General features: G+C 37.9%; 1 protein-coding gene across 8 annotated transcripts in view; it reads left to right on the forward strand.

Annotated features, from left to right (window-relative positions):
- Nucleotides 1-23,764, forward strand: part of LOC138751556 (retinoic acid receptor beta) — a 942,630-nt gene that overhangs the window by 361,166 nt on the left and 557,700 nt on the right. For 6 of the 8 annotated variants that reach the window (XM_069913985.1, XM_069913986.1, XM_069913984.1 and 3 more), the window contains exon 4: nt 411-499. The exons of the other annotated variants lie outside the window; for them this stretch is intronic. The gene's annotated coding sequence lies outside the window, so the exon portion shown is untranslated. The remainder of the gene's footprint in view (nt 1-410; nt 500-23,764) is intronic. 8 annotated transcript variants of the gene reach the window in all.

The following is a 23,764-nucleotide window of genomic DNA, read 5'->3' on the forward strand; positions in this document are numbered from 1 at the left end:
GGAAATTCATCCCACATGCAGCATGCCACCTTCAAGCTGGCAGTGAGCGAGGGGTGTCTGGGGAAGGGGGTGGTCACATGTCCTGGTAATCCCCAATAAACCAGTGGACATCTCTCTTGCCTTTAGTGCATTATTGGAAAATTGTGGCTTCTGCTTTTTTCTGTGTTCAGCCTTCTCTTACAGCAACCTGAATCACCTGCAATAATCACATTAAAGGTTTCAAAGTTGTTTTAAGTAATACATCTGGCTTCAATTGGATTAATCCATCACAAGACGAGACATTGATAATGCACTAAAGCTCGAATAACAAGACTGGTGTTGTCTGGATGTTAAAATAAATTGGAGATACAAGAAATGTAGGGTTTTATGCAGGGTCTCGATCCAAAATTTTCATCCCTTTTGATCCACAGATGGTACCAGACCCTATGAATTCCTCCAGTCCTTTCTCTGCTGACTGTCTTTCAAGAATCCAATACGTCCTTCGCACTGGGTTCATTGGGTATGTATTAATTGCATATTATAACCCCAGTGTCAATTTTGGTCCTCAGGAAATTCCACCATGGACTCTAGACATCAAGGATTTTTTTTTTACATACCAAGCTTGTTTTTTTTTACATTCATTGTAAGTGTTATGGCATTGCTCACAAGGCCAGATTTGGTTACCCATCCAAAAGTAAGTGATGAGCCATATTCTTGAACTGCTGGGTATGTTCTGGTGAAGATACCCCTACAATTCTAGGAGTTCTAGGATTTGGACCCAGTGACCATGAAGTATCGGTGATTCAGTAATCAATGTGCAGCTAGAGAGACTCAAGGGTCAGGCAGCATCCATGGAGAGAAATGGACAGTCAGTATTTTGGTTTGGGATTTTTTCTTGAGACTGTCTCGATAAAGGTCCAGATCTGAAACAACTTTTCATTTCTCTCCAGGGATGCTGCCTGACTAGTTGAGTCTTTGCTGCTTCTCAATGTTGGCTCAAGATTAAGCATTAGGAGATGTTTGTATCTCCAGTAAGTAAGTAAAACCCCATGCAGAAATCCCAATGGCTTGGCCTCTTGATCAATGAATGTCAATTGCTGCCCTTTCTGTCCTCTTACCAGGTCCCTGTTTCCAGTTCTCCTCGTAGGCCTAGCTCCCACATTCCCCATGCTCTCACCAGACATTTGGTCCACCAGGTCCCTGTCCACTTGCTGTTACTTCAGTTCCCATGCACACTCACAAAGGGCACTGGTTCCCACAATAACCATCTACTCACTGAAGTTATGATTCCCACAAACCTTGACACTTATATGGTTCTGATTCGTCCTCTCCCTTAAAACGTCAGGGTCACTGGAAAATGTATTATTCTACTCCATAAAATCTTTTAAAAAATATATTCGTAGTAGAGTATCAATAGAATAATATCCAATAATCTGGAATGTCTGCTCATCTAGCACCATCAAGTCCTGGGCATGCCAGATTATTGAGTTTACTGGATTTTTCGAAGTCCGAATGATGAGCAGCTTGGTGAGCAAACTGCAGGTTGTAACTTTTTTGTGCAGCCCCAACACTAATGCAATCACTGTTTGTGAATGGTGAGGGTATGAATGTTTAGGGTAGTTGAGGGTAAGCCATCCACAGTATAACAGATCTATTTGTCCTGGGTGACATTGAACTTCTTGAGAATTATTGGAATGCTCTCACAGCTTGTGGATAATTTCCAATGCACTGCAGACTTGCACTTTGTTCATAGGGCAAAGGTTTTGGGGTGTTAGATGTTAAGTTGCACACCCAGAGAACTCCTCATGGGTCACTGTACTAGAAGCCATGGAATTAATGTTGCTGGTCCAGTTGAGTTTCAGGTTGCTCTGGACAGTGCATTATATTTGGTGGCCAAGACATTTTGGTGGGAATCAGACATTCTAAATATCAGCTGTATTTCCATAGAATGTTACAGTTCAGAAAACAGGCCCTTCACCCCTTCTAGTCTGTGCCAAATTATTATTCTGCTTCGTTCCTCTGACCTACACCCAGTCCAGAGACCTCCATACCTCTCCCAGCCACATGCCTGTCCAAATTGTTCTTAAAGTGAAAACTGAGCTCTCATTCATCACTTCAGCTGCAGCTTATTCCACAGTCCCATGGATCTCTGTGAGAAGTTCCCCCTCATGTTCTCCCTAAACGTTTCACCCCATGTCCTCTGGTTTGTATCTCACCTACTCTCAGAGCATTTACTCTTTCTATTCCCCTCATAATTTTGTAATCCATATTTGATGGTGTATTAAAACACCCCCCCATCCCAAAAAAATCACCCAAAAAAACTCCCCTGGTCTGATATGCTAAGGTGACACTTTGGAGAGCATGGTATTACCACCAAGGCCCAGTATCAGGGATAGAACCACTTGAAGCACTTCCCAAGCACTGTCGCCGCCACTACTAACCCTAACCCCCCCCACCCCCCCCCGAGCACTGCCGCTCCTAACCCCCACCCCCATCCCGTGCCACAGCCACTCCTAACCCTAACCCCCCCCCGAGCACTGCCGCTCCTAACCCCCACCCCCATCCCGTGCCACAGCCACTCCTAACCCTAACCCCCCCCCCCGAGCACTGCTGCTCCTAACCCCCACCCCCATCCCGTGCCACAGCCACTCCTAACCCTAACCCCCCGCCCCCCGAGCACTGCTGCTCCTAACCCCCACCCCCATCCCGTGCCACAGCCACTCCTACCCTAACCCCCACCCCATGCCGTTGCTGCTGCTGCTATCTTGGACATAGAATGTACATTTAACTGTTTGTCCTAGTGTTCGCCCTCAATTAAACAATGCCAAATAAAACACGGCGGTCACCAAGGCCTAGCCTACCTGAAATACATTAAAACATAGACCTGCTTACCCATAAATACACTAAAACACGTACACTAAAAAAAATTCTTAAAAATTCTCAATATTCCCTGCTGAAATTGGGGGAAGGGGTATCTTATATGCCAGTGGGTCTTGTATGCTATCAAATACGGTACCTCCATCAAATATGATACCTCCATCAAATGTTCCCTTTTTCTTCTACGATCCAGGGAGTAGTCTTACCTGTATAAACATGCCCTGTAACTCAGTTCCTAAAGTCCTGGTAACATCCTAGTAAATCTTTTCTGAACTTATTGAATCTTATTGATATCTTTCCTGTAGTAGTGACATACAACATTCTTTCATTCTGAGTTCGCCATGGAGTCTTTGTGTATAAAATTCATTTGTAGAAGTCTGTTATTTTATATTTCCCCACCTATTCTTCTTCTCAATCTTACTTTCTGAGCTCTCTGTGTAAGATGTGCTTTCTTTTTCGTGTGAATGAGGCTGTTTGGAGAAGGCAGAATAAAATCATCTCCTTATCAGAATGCAATCTAAATATAATAAGTAGACATGGCAAATAAATGCAATGAGAATGCATAGAGAATAATGTAAGACATTACTTCAGTGAAATGGTTCATACCACACTGTAGAGCAGAAGGAAAATCGAAGCTTGAGTAGTTTGCAAACTGAACCTTATTCAATTAGATAACAATCAAGAAGGCACTCAGAAATCTGTTATTCTGTGCTGTTTATTTCTCTGTGTCTTTTGATGCATACACTGACTCCTCTGCAGAGCTTTGCTATGTGAAATTGATTTTGCTGACATGCGTATTGAAAGATTATCCCTTTTGAAGTCCTTTGAAGTTGGTCAATTTTCAGTTACAACTGAACCAATTCTATAAAGGATGTGTATATAAATAAGTTCTTCAAATTTTTCTCATCATTGGAAGGTAGATAAGTCAACTTAGAGTTAATTCAATTTATAAACCTCTCTGGTGGTGTGGTGATTAGATTAAATAATGTTTTGTCTTGCAGTCAGCAGATTGTGTTGCTATGTATTGTAACCATTTGTACAGTGTTGGGAGGAAAGACATTCAAGTTTAAAAAAAAATTATTTGGCTGTCATTCAATTCAGTGTAAAATAGATCTACATTTACATGAGAGTTTAGTTCTGCTCAGAAATGTGGCAATGCTTTACCACTTTCTGAATTCCTGCTCGCACCACCAAAAGATTCACCAGTCAGTTCACAGCAGTTCAGTAATGAGAGAATTGATTTTTCCTTCTGACTTTATGGAGAACTGATTTGATGGCAGTAAGGAGGGCGCCTCACTCTTGCTACATGGAGGCTTTGAGCTCTCTGTCTTAGTGACAGTTGGTGAAAGAGCATCACTTATTACGGACCTAAAGGAATTATTGGCAAGCACCAGCATGAAGACTATTGGAATTTCAAGACTGTTTCATTTTCAGTCAAGATGCCTTCAGTCTGGTGAGATTTTTTTCATTTTGGCAAACCTAATTAACCCTTGAGTGATTATTTCATTGCTCACTTCTATATTAGTGAAAACAAGTTTTGCTCAGTCATACATTACAAGTAAAATTAATATGTAACATTTTAATAGTCCTGCTTTGAGTTTTGTATTTTTTGATAATGTACGTATTTCCATAATCATAATATATAAATGTTTGTACAGCATAATATGTACAATTCCATATTTTAGTTTTCAATTGACTTTAGTTATTCTCCAGTTGCATTGTAACAGATTGAAAAACCTATGGTGTGATTAGTAGAGTTCACAATATTTAAATACCGAGATCTGGTTGTTGTCCAAAATTCTAGAATGCTTAGCTATTGCAATAATTCCTGATTAAAGGCAAGAACTCCTGGATAGTCCAATCATGTTTTAATTGTATTTTAAATTCAGTAGATGAATAAAGAGCAATAGAATCCAACTATACTTGGATGAAGCTTTAGTAAATATATAGATGTATAATCTTTTGTAATGTCCTCAAATATGACAAAAGTCATTGATATGCTAAGCATTGTTTGAGGACTTTTCCTTGACCGTTCAAAGACAGGGATTTTCACTACCTTCAATTTCTCATATTTTCATTGAAAATATTGTATGTATTGTTGAGACTAAAATCTTACAAGCAGAGTTTTTTTATAAGATGCAAAATTGTTACTTTTATTTCTATGGGGTCAAATAACGAACCATGCCAAAAAGGTTTTATAGAGCACTTTCTGAATTGTTCACTGTTTTGTATGTTACCCATAGTCACTGCATTGGAAGTGACATCAGGAAAATCTAAAATCTCCTTATTAATTGTCTATGACTGAAATATTCTTTCTCCAAATGTATATTACTGCAGCAATTAAATTAGGTGTAAATTTGCTTGAGTTGAGAGCATAGATTTTGTTGTGTCTTTTCTATGTTTTTAAAATTCAGACAGACAGGCCCTTCTGGACCATGAGCCCATGTTCCCCAAATCCACAAATACAATCCCTGTATGTTTTGGAAGGGTGGGAGGGAACCAGAGTATGCAGAGGAAACCCATCCAGACATGTAGAGCAAGTACAAACTCCTTACAGACTGGGCCGGTTTTGAACCTGGGTCACTGGCACTGTCATGGCATTGTGCAAACTAATTTTCTAAGATCTGCTTTTGAATGAGATCAAAATGAAGGAATTTGACCAATATTTGAATGACTTTGCAACTTTTAAAATCACATACTGGAGTTGCAAATTCCCCATGGAATATTCAATTTTATATCAATGATTTTTTATTTATTTCTCTTTTTACTTTATAGAGGCTTTTGAAAGTTCATTCTAAAGATTTTCTTGCGATTTATTTAAAACAAAAAAGTCATTATAAGGTTTTGCATCCATAAAAATTAGAAATCTAGAACATTTTTCAGTACTCTGTCAATTAAACATAAAGGCCAAAAGATGAACCAGAATTAATAGATTTTCATAAGATAACTTTTGATGTAAATTTTCATTGAGCCAAAATGTACAGATGATAATTCATACTTTTTGTTTTGTGTCAGTGTATTTTATTGGCATTTTTGTTTAAATAAAATCTTTTGTTAGATTATAATGGAAACTTGTTATTCATCATGTTTTTATTTATATAGCTCAGGCTAGTAAAAACTGTATGATTCGAAAGTGCTGCTGGCAAACCATCTATTTCTCAATTTTATTTATTGATCAGTGGCAAAAACAAATTAATAGTTGTATGAAATTGTCCCAGCAGACAGTTAGGGATGACAAAAAAACAAGAATTTATTTCCTCTGCTGCCATGGTGACAAGAAAAATAATCCTCAATCACTTTCTTCATAATTGACTGCAAGCATCTTTGTGTGTGTGTGTGTGTGTGTGTGTTGGTTTTAAATGATTTGATCTGATTTTTCTCCCAGCTAAAGCCAGGGCACAAACCAGGCAGTGCTTGCGAAGCTTATGCCAGCTGAACCTTTAAACACGCAGAAACAAGTCAATTCAGATTGTTTCTTGGTCCTAAAATTATGATGGGAGTGCAAAAGACAAGACTAGACAGAAGAAAGCTTTCTCTCCAAAATCCCATACTGCTGCTACTATGTGAAGAAAATGTTCACCATCAGCTATCCCTTTGAATGAATTCCAATAATTTTCCCTCCTCTGGAATTAAATGAGGAGTCCTGAAATATTTCCCTTTTAGGCAATGATAAAATGTTAACAGTCCTTCAATCCTCTTGCAGCCAGGGAGGATTGCAAAATTGTAGTAGAGCCTCTGCAATCTCTTCCCTTATTTATTTTAAACATCGAGGATATATTTCATCTGGATGTGGTCATTTAATCACTATCAAGTGTAAGTAGAGCCCTTAATGCTTCCTTTTTTATTGTGGTTGTTCTTGCCAATATTGCACCATTGTTTGTTTTTTTACACTTCTTTTGTGAAGACAGTAGGAAAATATTCAGCTTCTGTCTTCACACATATTAACCCCATTGATCTCAAATAGGCCTTACTCCTTCCTTAATGTTCTTCTTGCACTATATTTAATTATAAAATATCTTTGGATTTTCTTTGAATTTAGTTGCCGATATTTGGTCTTGTTGCTTTTCTAATTTTCCTTTTAATTTCATTCTTGTATTTTCTGTACTCTCAGTCTGTTTTAACTCTCTAGGATCATCATAATGTAATTTTCTTGTCCTTTCTGTACGTTGTTGTTCAGGAGGGTCTATATTTGGCAGTTCCATGTTTTCTTTTGTGCGAACTTGTTTACCCCAAACATTGTAAATTTTAGTCTTAAATGTCTCTAATTGTTTAGAGACCAATTTATCTTCAATTATCTGTTTCTCTTCTGTTTTTAAATAAATCGAGCAAAGCTGGAATCTTTCCTCATTTAGAATCTTCCACTATATTGCTGGTGAAGCATAATCTATGGAGAGAGAAAAAGAGTCAACATTTCAGGTGGATGAAAGCAATTGTTGCAATGAAAAGTCAATGATTTGAAGCATTGACTCTTCTCTCTCCATGGATGCACCCTGACCCAATGAATCTTTCTTGCATTTCATGACTTTATTTCATATTTTCAATGTCTGGAGTGATGTTGCTTTCGAACCACTACTCTAGTGTTATCATTGCTCTTTGCTCTAGCTAATCGAATGGAATTTGCATCATTAACACAAAATCGGTTTTCCCATTGGCCCTCCTTGCACCAGGTCACTGTAAATGTATTCAAGTTCTGAAGCAAAGCATCTATAGTCCTTTGTGCCCAAATTTAAGTTCTGTCTCCAGTATTATTCTCTGAGTAATAGTGAGGCTGCCTGGCACTGAGTTTAGATCAATATGAGCTGGCCTGTTAGTGCTGTGTAATCCTGATGGTCAGTTCTGTTTATGCTGAGCTGACATGCCAATCATCCCTCATAAAAAATTTATCTGTCCGTCAACTCAGACCTCTTTACAATAAGTGTCCTGGCACTAGAATCTGATGACAGGCTGGCGTAACACTCAATTTTGGCAATATTGTGCTTCCTAGCATTGGGGTATAATTTACAGTTTGTTGCCCTGGCACTGAGATATTGGACCTCTCATGGTAAATATATACCTAAGGATTGTGCTCTTTTCTAATACAAAAGTGTGGCTTGTCACAAAGTTTATTCCAAGGACTCTTCTAGCTCTAGAGATGCTGATAGAGAGAGAGGTAGCATAGAAAGAGGCCCTTTGGCCCACTAAATCTGTGCTAACCACTTGTGAAGTTCTCCTTAATGTGGTATGAGCCACAGTTACCATTGAAAAATAGATTTGAATACTGTCCACTCCTTTTATCCAGAGTCTGAATTTCCATCATCATTTGGGCAAAAGAGAACAGAAATTTCTCTTGAATGATGTTTGACTTTAAAGTTGAATGATATCCATGTAAATACTTTATATTTTCATTCAATATTTTCATCAAGAAAACATTTGTGCTATTCCTACTCAAACCCATTTTATTCTCCCCACTTTCCCAGCAATACTTCCCCCCCCCCCCCCCCCACCGCCCCTCACCAACTAGATTGAATGATTTGCCTTCACACTGGGAGGAATCTATAATGGCCAATTAAGCTTCAACATGTATGTGATTGGGAGGAAAATGAAGCATCGGGGGAAACCCATGTGATTACAGGAAAAACATGCAAACTCCACACAGAACACACTCAACTTGTGGATCAACCTGGGTTGCTGGAACTGTGAAGTAGCACTTCCATTAAAGTGTAAAGTGCCACACCTGAGTAAAGTATCGCTGATTTTCTGGTTCATTGAGGACCACACTTCCATCCTGCACACAGCAACTTTCAGCTGCCCCCATCGGGAAAGAGATACAGGAATACTAGAGCCAGCATCACCAAGCTGAGAAACAGCTTCATCCCACAGGCAGTGAGAATGTAGAATGACCAAAGGAACTGTTTGCATAACATCTGAGACTCTAATATTTCTGAAGCAATATTTATTTATTTATTTGTATATATAAATACTTGTCCTACATATGTATTGTTGGTATGTGTGTGATGTCTGGTTGTGTCTGCATGTTTTGCACAGAGGACCGGAAAATGCTGTTCGTCGGATTGTACTTGTACAATCAGATGACAATAACTTGACACTCCATTCCAGAAAAATCGCTTTATTCTAGAACTTAGTTCTGTTTACAATTTTGCCTCTCCGTTCCAGTTATAATCCTGACATTTAATTCTGTTTTAAAGTTTTAAAGGAGGAAAAACCCAACACCCAACCCCAACCAACCAATTTTCCCCTGCAACCGCTGCAATCGTGTCTGCCTGTCCCGCATCGGACTTGTCAGCCACAAACGAGCCTGCAGCTGACGTGGACTTTTTACCCCCTCCATAAATCTTCGTCCGCGAAGCCAAGCCAAAGAAAGTGAGATATTCCAAGTAAATCATATGTTCTCAATTCTGGACATAGTGTATTGTCCTGGTAAATTTTGATGCCCTGCCACTCAGTTCTGGTGAAAGACCCAGCACTGAACTTTGGCATTCAGTCTTGTCATGCATATTCATTGGTTAGCCCAGCCTTCCAGTCTAACAAGACCCGTGGTAGAATCTATGGATATGTACAGAAAAGATATCGCACTCAAGTGACCAAAAGGCAACAAAAGCTGTCTTTAGCATCCCTGAATGAAGGAGAGGAAAAAAAATGTTGTTTTCTGCTCTGGATTATGTCCACATATGTGAATGTTAGGTGAGCAAAGGTTTACATGTAGCTGTGGAACTCTGATATTTACCATAAAGGCACCTTCATGAAACATGAGGAATCAGTTTGAAGTACCACACATTACCTAACTACTGAAAAATACAAAATCACCACTCAAGAGAAATGAATAGGAAGTGAGCATGTTAGAAATTAAAGTACCTTTAAAGAAATTGCTCGAGACAAAAATTGAGAACAAAGAACATTTATTACTACAACAATGCAAAGTTGGGTGCTTCCCCTTACCCAGGGAATACACACACACACTGGGGCTCACCCAACTTTTATACAGTCAATTTCAGTATCAGAGTGCCCTCCCCCCTTACATTCTTCTGCCCCCCTGGATGGGTTTGGCATAGGTAATCCTTCCTGCCTACGTGCAGTTTCAGTACACTTGGAGGACCAGGGGGGGTATCCTGTCGGTGTCCCTTCATGTTATTGTCCTTATTCACACCTTCCTGATTCTCGGGGCTACAGTCTCTTGATATGCAGAGTTGACTCATTCTATCTAGGGTTGGCTAATTTCATATGTATAAATCTGTGTATGGTTAGCTAATTAGATATGTAGGACTTGGTACTTCTGTCCAGGGCTAGGAGACCCTTATCTGATCCAGACTACCTCAACTTCCTACATTCTATTGTTCCTTACCACTCCTTATCTTAGTCTTATGGTCTTGTCACAAAGACTAGAAGATTCTTATGTTAATCGTGCTGACTCTGCTTTCCTGCATCCTAACCCCCAAGCTTATCCTGTTTGTACTGGTTACAGCCATGAACTTTAGTTTCTTCCATGTTCATAATTTTAGATCAATTTTCCCATCTCTCACAAGCAGATGGAAAAGAAAGATTGAAAGATTTTTTTTACTGTATTTTATCTACACCTGAATTACAATTTTTATTTTTAAGCAATATCTGCACTCTCAGAAAGGCAATGCCATCAAAATTTAAAGTTACCAACAGCTTCTGCAAACTAAAATAATTTACCGGAAATTGATAAAAGTGACTTTTTTTCAAAATATTCATTAATTTTTTCATTTTGGCTTTAATAACAGAAGGCAATAAAGTTCATTAAATCTACTTCTCGTTCCAAAGGTGCTGCACGATCAGCTGAGTAAAGCTAATGAGTTCCAATAAGTAGCATCTACTACAGACTTTTGATTTCCAAAATAAATTGTATCCTGCCCCAGGAGCAGGAAGAGATGGGAATACAGAGCTTTATTCATGGTCAGTGCTGTACCATGTTGACAATCAGATGCATTGTGTATGGTTAAATGAACAACAACCTTTCTGCCTCTGAAGGTATTAGAGCTTGGCACAATCTCAGCCTAATCAAGAAAAGGGAAAAGTTACCCAATGAGGAACAGTGGAACTAAAACAACAGCTGTTGTTTGCTAATTTAGATGTTGTTTGCAATTAATGTAATTTTGCTCGTGGATAGCTAATATTACCATTTTTGACTATTATTGTAACTGAAGGCAGAAAACAGCTGGAAGTAGTAAGAAGAGAACATATTTTATGAAGTTAGTTCTGATTTGGAACACAGTTCCAGAAAGGATAGAATGGATTTCATGGTTGCTATTTAAGAAGAGATGGACATAGATTTGAAGAGAACAAAAGGAAAATCGCAAAAAGGAATTGACGAAACAGAAACATTTTAAAAATGGATATAAAATGAGATTTGAATGGCCTCCTTCTGTGTGGCCTGATGCTATGCTTTTTTTCCCTGAGGTTCCATATTTAGCAGCTTATTAGAAAACGAGCACTTGCACTAGCTTTCAAATTAATCCAGCTAAAAATCTGAATTCCGGGATTGCCTGTCACCAGATAGGGCCGTTGGTTCCAATTAGGTTACTCAGAAATTTGGTTCATATAAGGTACAAAGACGGAGGAGTTGGCATATGCAGGCAAAGGGGCAACAATTGTTCAGTGTATTATTTGCATCTACAATTTGTGGATAATCTAGGTGAATATGTGATTTGATTGGAGACACTTATGAAATTGCAAGATTTCCATTTAATGAGTGAAAAAATAGGATGTGCTGGACAGCGTTGCCTTTAATTTTTGACCTGGGAGTCTCCCCTCCTGGTTGAATGGCATACCTGCACACAAACTTTTGCCACAGTTGCTTGTAGTATACTTAATGATAAGAGTACAAATACTGGTGGTGGCAGCAACTCTGAAAGGGAAGTAATTTGTTGTGGAAACAAAGATACACTATTTGTGTTGATGAACCAGACACCCAACTAATGCTGTTCCTTGAGTACTGGAGAGTCTACAGTCTCACTGCAGGAAGCACATGAGAGTATGGGGACCAGATGCTTCCAAATGAGTTGCCTTTTCAAGTAGAAATGAGCATGATGAGAGTTATGCAGCACAGAAACTAGGCCTTTGATACACTGGATTCATGCCAACTATCAAGATTATGTACTATTATCCCATTGACTTATGTTTCATCAGTAGCTTTCTATGTCTTGGTTATCTCTATTTGCCTCCACCAGCTACTTGAAGAGTGTCTCCAGATTCTGACAGACTTGGTTGGGAGAAAGGTTCTTTCTTCAATAGAGTTTGCTGATCAGTTTTGAGAGGATGATGGTGTTAAATGCTGAACTGTAGTCAATAAAGAATATCCTAATAAGTGCATCTTTACTGTCCAAGTGTTCCAGGGTTTTGTGTAGAGCCAGTAGACGATAGGCGATCTAGAACTTATCTATGTCACCACTCAGGCAGGAGCAGATATGTTTCAACACCAGCTTTTCAAAACACTTCATCACTGTTGATGTAAGTGCTACTGGCTGATAGTCATTAAGACAGGTTGATATCTGTTTGAAACAGGTGGATACCACACCCTGCTGGAGTGTTTTTTTGAAAATTTTATTTTTCCATTGCATCAAATACAAGCACATGTTCCTTCATCTTGAATAATACATTATAATAAAAAACAATGCAAAATGATACACAGTTTAAATTTTATCCCCATCCCCCCAAAAAAGAATTAAGAAAGAAAAGAGAGGAAAAAAAAACACCTGAATAATTTTACCTCAATCCGTATTTATATTTTTTAACATATTAATTTTATCATGAACATGTTAATTGGGAGGAGTGGGTGTAGTGGGTATGGATGGACTTTTATCATCAAAATCCATATGATTTCCAAATCCAATAACATTTTTCTGGTTGGTTCCTTAAGTTATAAGTAACTTTTTTTCTAATGGTATGCAATTTTGTATTTCCACATGCCATCTATCCCACCCGACAATATTGTCCAACTTCCACGTTAGCCACCACTATTGCTACACTCAGAAACTTACATTGATACTGATCCAGCTTCAATTTAGTATCTGTTTCATATAATTCACCTAGCAAAAATATTCTAAGATCTTTTTGTATTTGTATCTTAAAAATTCATCCCAATAATACACACAAACCTTACCAAAACTTTCCAACTTTTTCACACAACCAAACTGTATGCAGTAAAGTACTTATTTCCTTGTTACATCTAAAAAACTTGTCAGAGCAATTTGAATTAAGTCTATGTAATTTACATAGTATAACTGGTGCAAAAAATTATATTGTACCATTTGATATCTAACATTAATTGTATTAGCTACACTCTCTTGACACATTCTTTACCACACTTCTTCTTGAATTTGTGTGTTTAAATCCTTTCCCACTTTTGTTTTGACATATAAATCCTATTTTTGCATTGTCTTGTAATATATACATATTAGTAATAAATTTCTTTAAAAATCTATTCAAATTAACTAGTCTAAAATTTTCACCTAACATTTAAATATTATTTGAGCTAAAAATATGAAAAAATTGTATTATTTGGTATATATTTCTCCTTCATTGCTCAAAAAAGAACCTCAAAAACAATCTTTTATCCTTTTTATCCATGATTATGCCAAATATCAAAAAAAGATTTTTTAATGTAAAAGGAATAAGTGGGTTTTGCTTTAATATTATTTTGGCTATTTGATAATTCTTTATTCCTCTTTCCATATGGATTCCGTTCCATATTTTAAGCAAATGTTTTAGAATTGGTACTTTTATTCTTTCAAAAGTTCTTTGCCATTTGTATAAAATATGTTCTGGATCTATTTCTCTTATTTTACTCATTTCAATCTGTACCCATGCTGTCTTTTGTGCAGTTTGATTACAGGAGGACCAAAATCTCAGTTGCATTGCTTTATAATAATTTTTAAAATTTGGCAATTTTGTTAATCTGATCAAATTTCCAAATCAGTTTTTCCAAAGCTATCCTTGATATTTTATCTCACCAAATAAATTTTCTTACATTTTTATTTATTTCTTGAAAACACTTTGTTGGTACAGGAATTGGTAATGATGGAAACAAATATTGTATCCTCAGAAAAAATATTCATCTTTACATAATTTGTCCTTCTTATTAAAGTTATTGATAAATCTTTCCATCTTTTTAAATCCGAAGTGATATCCATGAATACCTTGGTAGAAGTAGTTTCCTCTATTATGGGGAATTATCTATCTTATCTACATCTCTTGAAATGTTGTATAGCTCTATCAGATCTTGCAATTTATCACAATCCTTCCAAAGGAAGGATTAGATGCACATGCATGGCAATCAGCCTTTTGTGCACACACATACATTGCTTCTAAAGTGAAAGTAGTTCTTATCCAAAGACCCATTTGAAAGGCAGGAAACTGGAAAAACAGATGTTCAGACTGAAAGGAGTTTCCTGCTGGGACTGATGGATCTAGCGCTTGTTATTAACCAATTGACCTAGTGTTGGGCAGCACAGTAGTTATCACTGTTCGAATGCAGTGCTGTCTGTAAGGAGTATGGTCTCCCTGTGTCTGTGTAGATTTCCTCCGGCTGCTCTGATTTCCTCCTAACCTTTGAAAATGTATGGTTACTAGGTCAATTGGTGTATTTGGGGGCTCAGGCTCATGGGCCGGAAGATCCTGTTACCATAATGCATGTCTAAGTTTAGATTTAAATTTTAATCTTCAATTATGAGACACCATTAAAGAAGCATGTCTACTTCTTGAATGTTCTGATGAAGCTCTGATGTTCACCATAATAGTTTTGTGATTAAATACTGAATACAATTCACCACCTCCATAAAGGACAAGAGACTGATATTAAGAACAGAAGAATTTGATCTGAAAACTCTTGTCTTTATTCAAATAAATGTATTTTCTCTATAAGTGATGCCACTTTTCTCAGATAATTTTGTGAGCATTTGAAAAATAGATTAGTATAGATAAATGCTTGAAGATCATCTTGGAGTTGGTGGGCTACATGGCCTGTTTTGTGTTCTATGATTTTAATTCTATGCCTCATCGACTCTATGAACAGTAAAGCTTTTTTCCCTTGATATTGTAATATATGTCCAATGATATTCTGAACTTCATATTGTCTCCATACAGCAAACGGTTGGTGAATTGCTGACCAAAAAGCTTAACACTGCATTGAAAACCCCTCTCTGATTGGAACATGGGAACATCGGAACAGGAGTAGGCCAAAAATGGCCTGTCGAGCCTGCTCCGCCATTCAATACAATCATGGCTGATCTAATTTATGACCTAACTCCACCTACCTGCCTTCTCCCCATATCCCCTAATTCCTCCACCGATTGAAGGGAGTTTACTTGGCAGGTTGAGTCCAAAATGAGTTTCTTGCTCCAGTCAGAGCCTTTGGTTACATAAATTTCCATCTACCAGTGGCAATGGCCCTCTTACTACCTGCAACTTGCTCTCTGAGAAATCAAATGCTTCATAAGGTGAGGGGTTGCATTTAGATATTAATGTATGATGATTATCTAATAAAGCAGATTATCCACTTGCTACAGAACCAATCTGTGTCTCATTATCTATATTTGGATAATAGTTGGTCAGCATCTGCAGTGGGAGTCAATATATTTCACCTGATTAATGCTTTTTTGGTGAAGCTGAAATGTTAACTGAGGCTGATGTTCTGACCCACGCTACCTTCTGCTGAGGTGGTGCTCATTGATAGAGCTTTGGAGTAGTGACCATGAAGCAAGTTTGAAGAATAGATTATGAACTTACAAGGGAAAATAAGAAGAAATCTTTCTTAACATATATTTTGTTTTATTTTGACCACAACTCTAATCTCTGGAATTTCGAATGTAAACTGTTCAGTGTAGACACCTCCTTCCCATCTCCAATCTGTTGGCTTATCAAATTACAACATCAGCAAGAGTCCTATTAAAAAAATGTCTCTTTCATATTCATATATTTTATAGGCTGAACTAAATTTAAAATGACTAAATGATCAGCTTATTTTAAAAAAAATTCAAAGATATAACTGCAATGTGATCTGTATGTTCCTTTGCTTTATGTTCCAAAATACAGAGGTCTAGATCAGTTTGTGCAACATTTTACAGTACTTTTTGTGTTAGCCCTTTGAATTAGAATCGGTACTTATTGTCACGAACAAGTCATGAAATTTGGTGTTTTGTGGCAGCATCATCGTCCAAACCTCTATATTATAGCCATCATATGACATTATATATAAAAAAAATTATTGTGCACGAAAAGTAAGGGAATGCCTTTGGTTCACTGATCATTCAGGAATCTGATGGCAGCGGGTAAGAAGCCGTCCTTGTGGCGCTGAGCGCTTGTCTTGAGACATTTTTGCATTTGCTTGAATTTAGTGCATGCAGTAACAAAGCAGATTTAAATACAGAAGGAGTGTTTTTTTTCTAGAAATAAGGCAGCAGGTTGCATTATAATTATTGCATAAAGAAAGCAATGTTATGCAATAGGTGGATTGTAGTAGTAATTATATTCAATATCATAATTTAGGCAAAAGGTTTTTATTGATTCAGGAAATGGAGTATCCATACCAGAACTAAGATTACATTTCACTTTTAAGTTGTAGTTTATTTAATCAGCATTAAGTACTGAAAGTGGTCAAAGTATTTTCTTGGGTTGCTCCTACAGCAAGGTGGTAGATAGGGATAACTCTTCCCTAATCTATTTGCTTATGTTATTGAATCTTCATCAGCAGATTTAAAAATAAATCTGTACCTCAGAAAAAGAAAAAAGCCAGAGGAAGTGAGGACTTTCAGATTTCAAATTTATTTTCACAGTACATACATGAGATACCTGAGATACCTTTTCCCTGCAGGCATGGCAGATTTACTACTAATTGGTAGTGCAAAATAGAAACTGTACACAGTGTAAAACATCTGGGCATCATGGATTAAAAGTAAGAGCTGTAAATAGATAATGAATGTAAACAAACTGACTGCAATACAGAGAGAACAAAAGAAAATCAACAAAGTGCACAAGTAAAAGTACTTAAATGAGTCTCTGATTGATTTTATCATTGAGGAGTCTGATGGTGGAGGAGTAGCAGCTGTTTCTGAACCTGGTGGTGTGAGTCTTGTGGCACCTATACCACTTTCCTGATGGCAGCAGTGAGAACAGTGTATGCAGGGTGGTGAAGGTCTTTGATGATTGCTGCTCCTGGACTGTGTCCATTACCTTTTGGAGGGCTTTACGCTTAGGAATATTGGTGTTTCCATACCAGTCTGTGATGCAGCTGGTCAGCACACTTTCCACCACACCTCTAGAAATTTGCCAGCGTTTCTGATGTCATACCTAACCTCTGCAAACTCCTGAGAAAGTAGAAGTGCTGATGTGCTTTCATTACGAAGCCAATGGTGTGTTGGGTCCAGGAAAGATCCTCCAATATGGTGACTCCCAAGAACTTAAATTTGCTCACCCTTTCACTGTGCTGAAAGCATCCTATTTCACACCATTAGCACTATCGTCTTCTTGTAGGTTTTTGATTCATCAGTGAATTCCTTCTGTCCTCATGCTAAAAATATTCAATACTATAATGAAAATTGTGGTTTTTTAAAAACATTTTTTGTTGTTGTCAGTAATGTTTTAATTTCCTTTGTGTCTATGCCAATATAAAACCTCAGGACAGGAGAAAACTTACAGAGCTTTTTATGATGATCTTTTTGCCCAGCAGCAGCTGTTAAAAGGTGGAGTGAAGTTGTTGGGTGGATGCCCAGAGTAAAATGTTGGGAGACCACTTTGATTATTATTTATTTGAATGATTTTCATTTTCAATGTTTAATTATGAGACTTGCAGATGATAATCAAACCAGGAGGAACTGTGAACCACAATTATTGGATAAACTATGTAAATATGACAGATAAAATTTAAACTTTCAACATGGATTAAAACAAAGAATTTAAACTTTATTGCACCATTTTACTGTGGATATTACTTGTGGATGATTACAAGAACCCCCCCACCTCCCTGCCCCCCACCTCACCCTGTAGAAGTTGAAAGCTTTTTGTTTCCCCATCTCAGGAGAATTAGTTAGGTATCTTCACTCCATTAATCAGCCCACTCCACCCTGTGGGACTCATCTTACTCCAGCTGACCCCTTTTTTCTCATGCCTTTCCTTTTATCTGCTACCTCCCAAGGAACTGCCTCTACCCATTATCCTTAATCCCTCCTTAGTTCACCAGACCCCTCCCCACCCTTTAACCTGTTCTCATTATACTGACTCTGTACTCTGAGTTCCAGATTGAAGATTTGACTATTCCTTTTCTCCCACCGATGCAGCTCGACCACTGAGCTCCTCCAGCAAGTTGTTTTTTTTTGTCACAGGTTCCAGCATATACCATCTCTTGCCTGACTCCAATTAGATACCTTTATAATTTTTACATTCTCCTTGCTTAGTATTAATTACAAAAAAAGTACATTTTCTTTGTTATTTTAATACTGTTCTCTTTTTTTGCAGTAAATCTCAATTTCCAAATAATTATCTGCTACTTTAACAAACTACCATCAACTAAAATGGTTTGCAAGTGTCACTTCAATTATCCCAAGTTCCCTGCCTTCATTCCTACCTTCGTTACTAGATTTTGCTACTAATCATTGGTGTGATGAAAACTTCCTGCCATCAGAGTTAAGTTGCTTCAGTTTAAATCTGTGCTCATTTGTTCTAACCTCTTAGTGGGAAAATAGATTTAGTTTATTTGGACTAAAATATTTATATACATCTATAATACCTTCAATTTGGGATTAAACTACCAGTTACTTGTTATTTGGTGATTGTCCTGCATGGTACCTTCAACTTGGGATTAAACTACCACTTACTTGTTAGTTGGTGATTGTCCTGCATGCCACAGAACAATCAGGATCTTTTTGTGGTCAAATTGGCTCCAACAGGTTAGATGACAAGAAGGTTGGAACTTGGAACTTTAACTCTGCAGTTAAATAAAGCAATTATCCAACACTTAAACTTCTGTGATGATAGACTGGTCAGCTAAACTAACTGTTGGAGCCTGGTGGTCTTAATGATGAGACTAAACATTAATCTCTGACAGATCAAAAATCGTGATTAAACAGGAAAAATGATCTTGATTCATTACTTAATATGAAGTACAGCAATGTTCTGTATTGATTACTCCATTGCTTATTTGGCCTTGTTTGTAAAGTTGTGCCTTTGCATTCCCAGTAAACTGATGTGATCCTGCAACATTTTCTGTTGTGGAGGCAGAAACTACTTTTGCATTTAATTATTTACAAATTGGTTTGAAGACTCTTACATATTGTATTATGTTCCACAAGTGCCATATGGCATTATGGACCAAAATTAAAAATCTCACTCATTTAGGTTAAACGCTTTAAGAACCTTACTTTTTCTTCATAATATAATCTTCAAAATTGGGGTCCAGTTTTGTGGGTTTGTGCATTATTACATATACAGTCGGGATTTATTGTTCTTTGTCTCAATCGCAACTGGACAAAGTACTCAAGATGTGACTTCACCAGCATATTGAACATTTTTAGCCTGACGTAACTTTAATTCATGTTGACATTTTTACAGGCGGACTGTCTTTAAGCTTTCTCCATTTCCTAACAAAGCAGCAAGTGTTTCTTCAAATACCACTGGACAGTGAACTTTTCCTCTTTTTTTATACTTTATAACGCTTCTGTTCCCTTCACTTTGTTTCTTTTCAATACAACTGATGATTAAGACATCTATTGGAAAAATCGTCTAGCTAGCAGTGGTTATTTTGTCCACAGTGTAAATGGAATTGCTTTAATAGCACAATAAAGCACATGTATTGTTCTAAGAGGCTATTTATGTGGCACTTAAATGTAGACATTTAATAGCCATGCAATTAGCCACTGTTGTTGGAAGTACACATAAATAACAAATGGTCTGAACGGGAATGGCCAATAAACTCCTATTTAAATTAAATTCCATCCAGAATCGAACCTGGATGTTTGCTGGCTGTACCTTCGTGAGACATCTGATTATTGCTTTATTGCAATTTAATATTTTCCCTAAATTCAGAGTATTAAGAAAATGCCTGCTCGAGTGGTGAAAATGTATTTCAAGATTGATGCATTCAGAAACCATGGAGAGCATTCTGACTGGTTGCATCATTGTCTGGTTTGGTGATACCAATGCACAAGACGGGAAAAGACTACAGTGAGTTGTGTTACATCATAGTTGTTAACAGCACCATTAAGGGTATACACTCCATCAAGAATATCTACAAGATGCAGTGTCTCATGAAAGCAGTCTCTATCCTCAAGGACCCTCATCACCCAGGCCATGCCCTCATCTCACTGCTATCATCAGGAAGGAGGTACGCAAACCCACAAAACTGGACCTGAAGATGAACACCCGTCAGTATAAAAACATCTTCCCTCTGCCATCAGATTTCTGAACGGACAATGAACCACAGACACGACCTCACTTTTCTTTTGCACGGTTATTTTATTTTTTAAAGTATAATTTATTGCAATTTTGCACCTGTGATGCTGCCACAAAACAACGTATTTTGTGACACATGTTCATGACAATAAATTCTGATTCTGAAAATATCAATTTATCAATGATAATTTTCCATTTATACTAACTTTATATTAATAATGATTAACATATAGTGAATAGATTAAAATACAAAAATGCACAAAATATTCATTCACACCCGAATTAACAATGGAAATTTCTCTTCCCTACCATTCCCCTGCCAATTTTAGGAAAAATGCCCCAAGGTTAGTCAAGCAATGGATTGACACCATTTTCTTCAGGACAGCACTTTTATCAGCCAATGCTAAAAAAAATCCCGAAATGGACAAAATGAAGTTGATGGGGAGATGGAATTAACAGTAAAGATGGTAAAATTGATGGGTATGGGAAGCATCACCAATCGTGTCATTGATTTACTTAAGTGTTGAGTTGTGGCAGAAAAAGTATGGAACAGGGCTCCTCCATGTAGCCATTGAAAAGACGAGTACTCATGGGTACACCTTTGACTTGTGGGAAGTGAATGATGTCAAAAGAGAAGCTGTTCAATGTAAGAATAAATTCTGCCTGGGTCACAAGTGTTTGAATTTTAAAAGTGCTGTCTTATGTATTTTATCAATAGAATATTGATAAACACCTATTTATCCCTTGCAACCGCTGCAACCATGCCTGCCTGTCCCACATCGGACTTGTCAGTCACCAACGAGCCTGCAGCAGACGTGGACATACCCCTCCATAAATCTTCGTCCGCGAAACCAAGCCAAATAAGAAAAATTTATCAATAGGTGTTCCAATGTAATATAGAGTTAGAGAATTTGTATTGACACCGCCTCTTTTCAAGGCCTTAACCCTTTAGCATTAAAGTGGGCACTTAAGTAATGACTGCTTCAATGAAAGGAAATGGAACAGCTAACTTGGACATGATAAAGGATTCACAAGAAACATTGAGATAAATGGGCAGATAATCTGTCATAGTTGTTGAAAAGAACCTTTCCTGTTGCTCTTCAAACAGTACCATTTGGATGTTTTATATGGCACCTCAGCAGCAAATAGGACCTTGGGTTTAATATCTCCACCAAAACACATCTTGAATCAGCAGTGGAAGTTACATTCTTGAGTCTGCAGATTCTTGAACCAAAGAAAGGCTGATGTACAGCTAGTAATGTGGTCCAAAGGACAGTGGTCAATGGGTACAGGAAAGTTGCCTGATATAACTGAGCTACTGCTAACTGCTTTTCCCGATTTATAGATATTTTGTTTTCAGAATTGTAGTAATTGGGCAAAGATAGTGATGTTTATAGTTTATCCCTTGTTCCAGCATGACTATATAAACATAATTCTTGCTCCTGTTTACTGTAAGTTAGCACTCCTCCAGTAAGTTAACCATGCAGTATAATTCCCTCAAATGGCATTGCAGGTCTTCCGTAGCACAGAACATATTGTCATTCCATTATTATTATTATTATTCCAATTGTAGAAGCAATGGGCAATGAAGCACGATCTATTCCGCCTATATCTCAGTAGTCCTGCAATAAGATCTTCCTGTCATGTCTCTCTCTGATCCTAAGCTCAGTTTCCAGTGGGGATTGGAGTTGCCTTTCATTCTGATACTTGTTAGAGTTTTATGCTGGCTGTGTGATATTAAACTTGAACTGACCTTTACTTCACAGGACAAGGATCCAAAGTTCATTCAACCATGTTAACCCATCAGCTTGTGAATGCGCCCTGGTTGCTGTGCTGCATTCTACAACTTCAGAGCTGCCTCCTACAGATGCATGGTGAAGGCATCATTCTTATTCCATAAAATACAAGTGCCACATTATCATGGTAGTGGAAGAGAAGCAAGTGTTTGGCCAGACTGAGCATTCACTGAACATTTGGTGACTGATAAAAAGTGCATTTAAAAGGAAATTCAAACAGAAGGTACAAGGGAACAATATTTTTGTGTAAGGATTATGAGACAGATTAAACAGGTTAGGACTTTATTCCTTGGAGGGTAGAAGAATGAGGGGAAGTTTGATAGAGGTTTACAAGATTATGAGGGATTAGGGAGACTAAATGCAAGTAGACTCTTTCCACATAGATTAGGAGAGATAAGTATGAGAAGACATGGCTTTAGAGTGAAAGGGGGAAAGGGGGAACATTAGGGGGAATTTAACTCAGTGGTGGAAATGTGCAATGAACTGCCATCCAGCATGGTAAATTGAATAGATATATGGATGGAAGAGGTCTGGAGGGTTATGGAATGGGTGCAGGTCAGTGGGACTAGCGAAGTGATGTTTCAGCACAGACTAGAAGGGCCAAATGGTCTGTTTGCTGTGCTGTAGTGTTCTATAGTTCTAATATCTGAACATCTAAATGTTGCAATAGAGTTTGATGTTGAATGCAAAGATATGCATCTAATCAAATACCAAAGTGTTACAAGATAGAGTTGTCAAGCTAACCTCATGAAAAATGTTGTTAAATGCAATCATTTTCAACATGTGAGAACTTGATGTCCCACCACCAAATAATGAAGCCTTCAAATTCAATAACTACCTCACATGGAGACATAAAAGATTGCAAATACCGGAATTTAGAGAAAAAAAAGTAAGCTGCTGGAGGAATGTAGGGGGTCAGGAAGGACCCAAGGAGTGAGAAAGACAGATGAAGTTCTGGGTTAAAACCCTGTTTTACGGGATTTAATTTCTGATGGCAATGATCTCATGAATGGTACACATAGTGAATAGGCACTTTACCAACCCCAGCTCTTAAACACGGTATCATTGGAATCAGTGCCCACCCAAAGCAATCCTGTTTAAAAACATACCAAGAGACAAGCTTTGCTTTCAATCAGGATTTTTTTTCAGAAAAATTTGATTTTTCAATTTTCACCCCGTTTCTTCACAAGAACATGAGAAACTTGGAGCAGGTATAGGCTCTTGAGTGTGTCAGGTTATTGAATATAATCATAACTGATCTGTGCTGGCCTCAATTCCTTTCTGTGCCATTTCTTCATACCCCTCTTCAATTTATTAAATATTCACCCATTTCCGTTTCCACAATCTGTGGAACTTGTTGCCACAGGAGGCTGTGAACATGAGGTCGATGGGTGTATTTGGTTACTCGGGATCAAGGGTTACATGGAAAGGCCGGGGGGAGGGTGGGGTTGAGTGGGAGGACAATGTCGTTTGAGGAGCCGTTGGCTCGGATGGCCAGGTCCAGGTGGTAAGTCCACATTTGGGGAATCGGGAGCTCATGTGAGAGGGAAGCCGAGGGGGGGGTCTGCAGTCGGAGTATTGGGGGTTTGGATGGGTGGGCATCAGGAGCTCAGATGGGCGAGCGGCTGGGGCCAAAAATAGTGGGGGGGGGGGTTCAACTATTACATGTGATATGTGGAAAATACCAGATTTTGAGCCAAAAATAAGGGGTC

This window comes from Narcine bancroftii, chromosome 1 (assembly GCF_036971445.1).
Source record: "Narcine bancroftii isolate sNarBan1 chromosome 1, sNarBan1.hap1, whole genome shotgun sequence".
Taxonomy (NCBI): Eukaryota; Metazoa; Chordata; class Chondrichthyes; order Torpediniformes; family Narcinidae; genus Narcine; species Narcine bancroftii.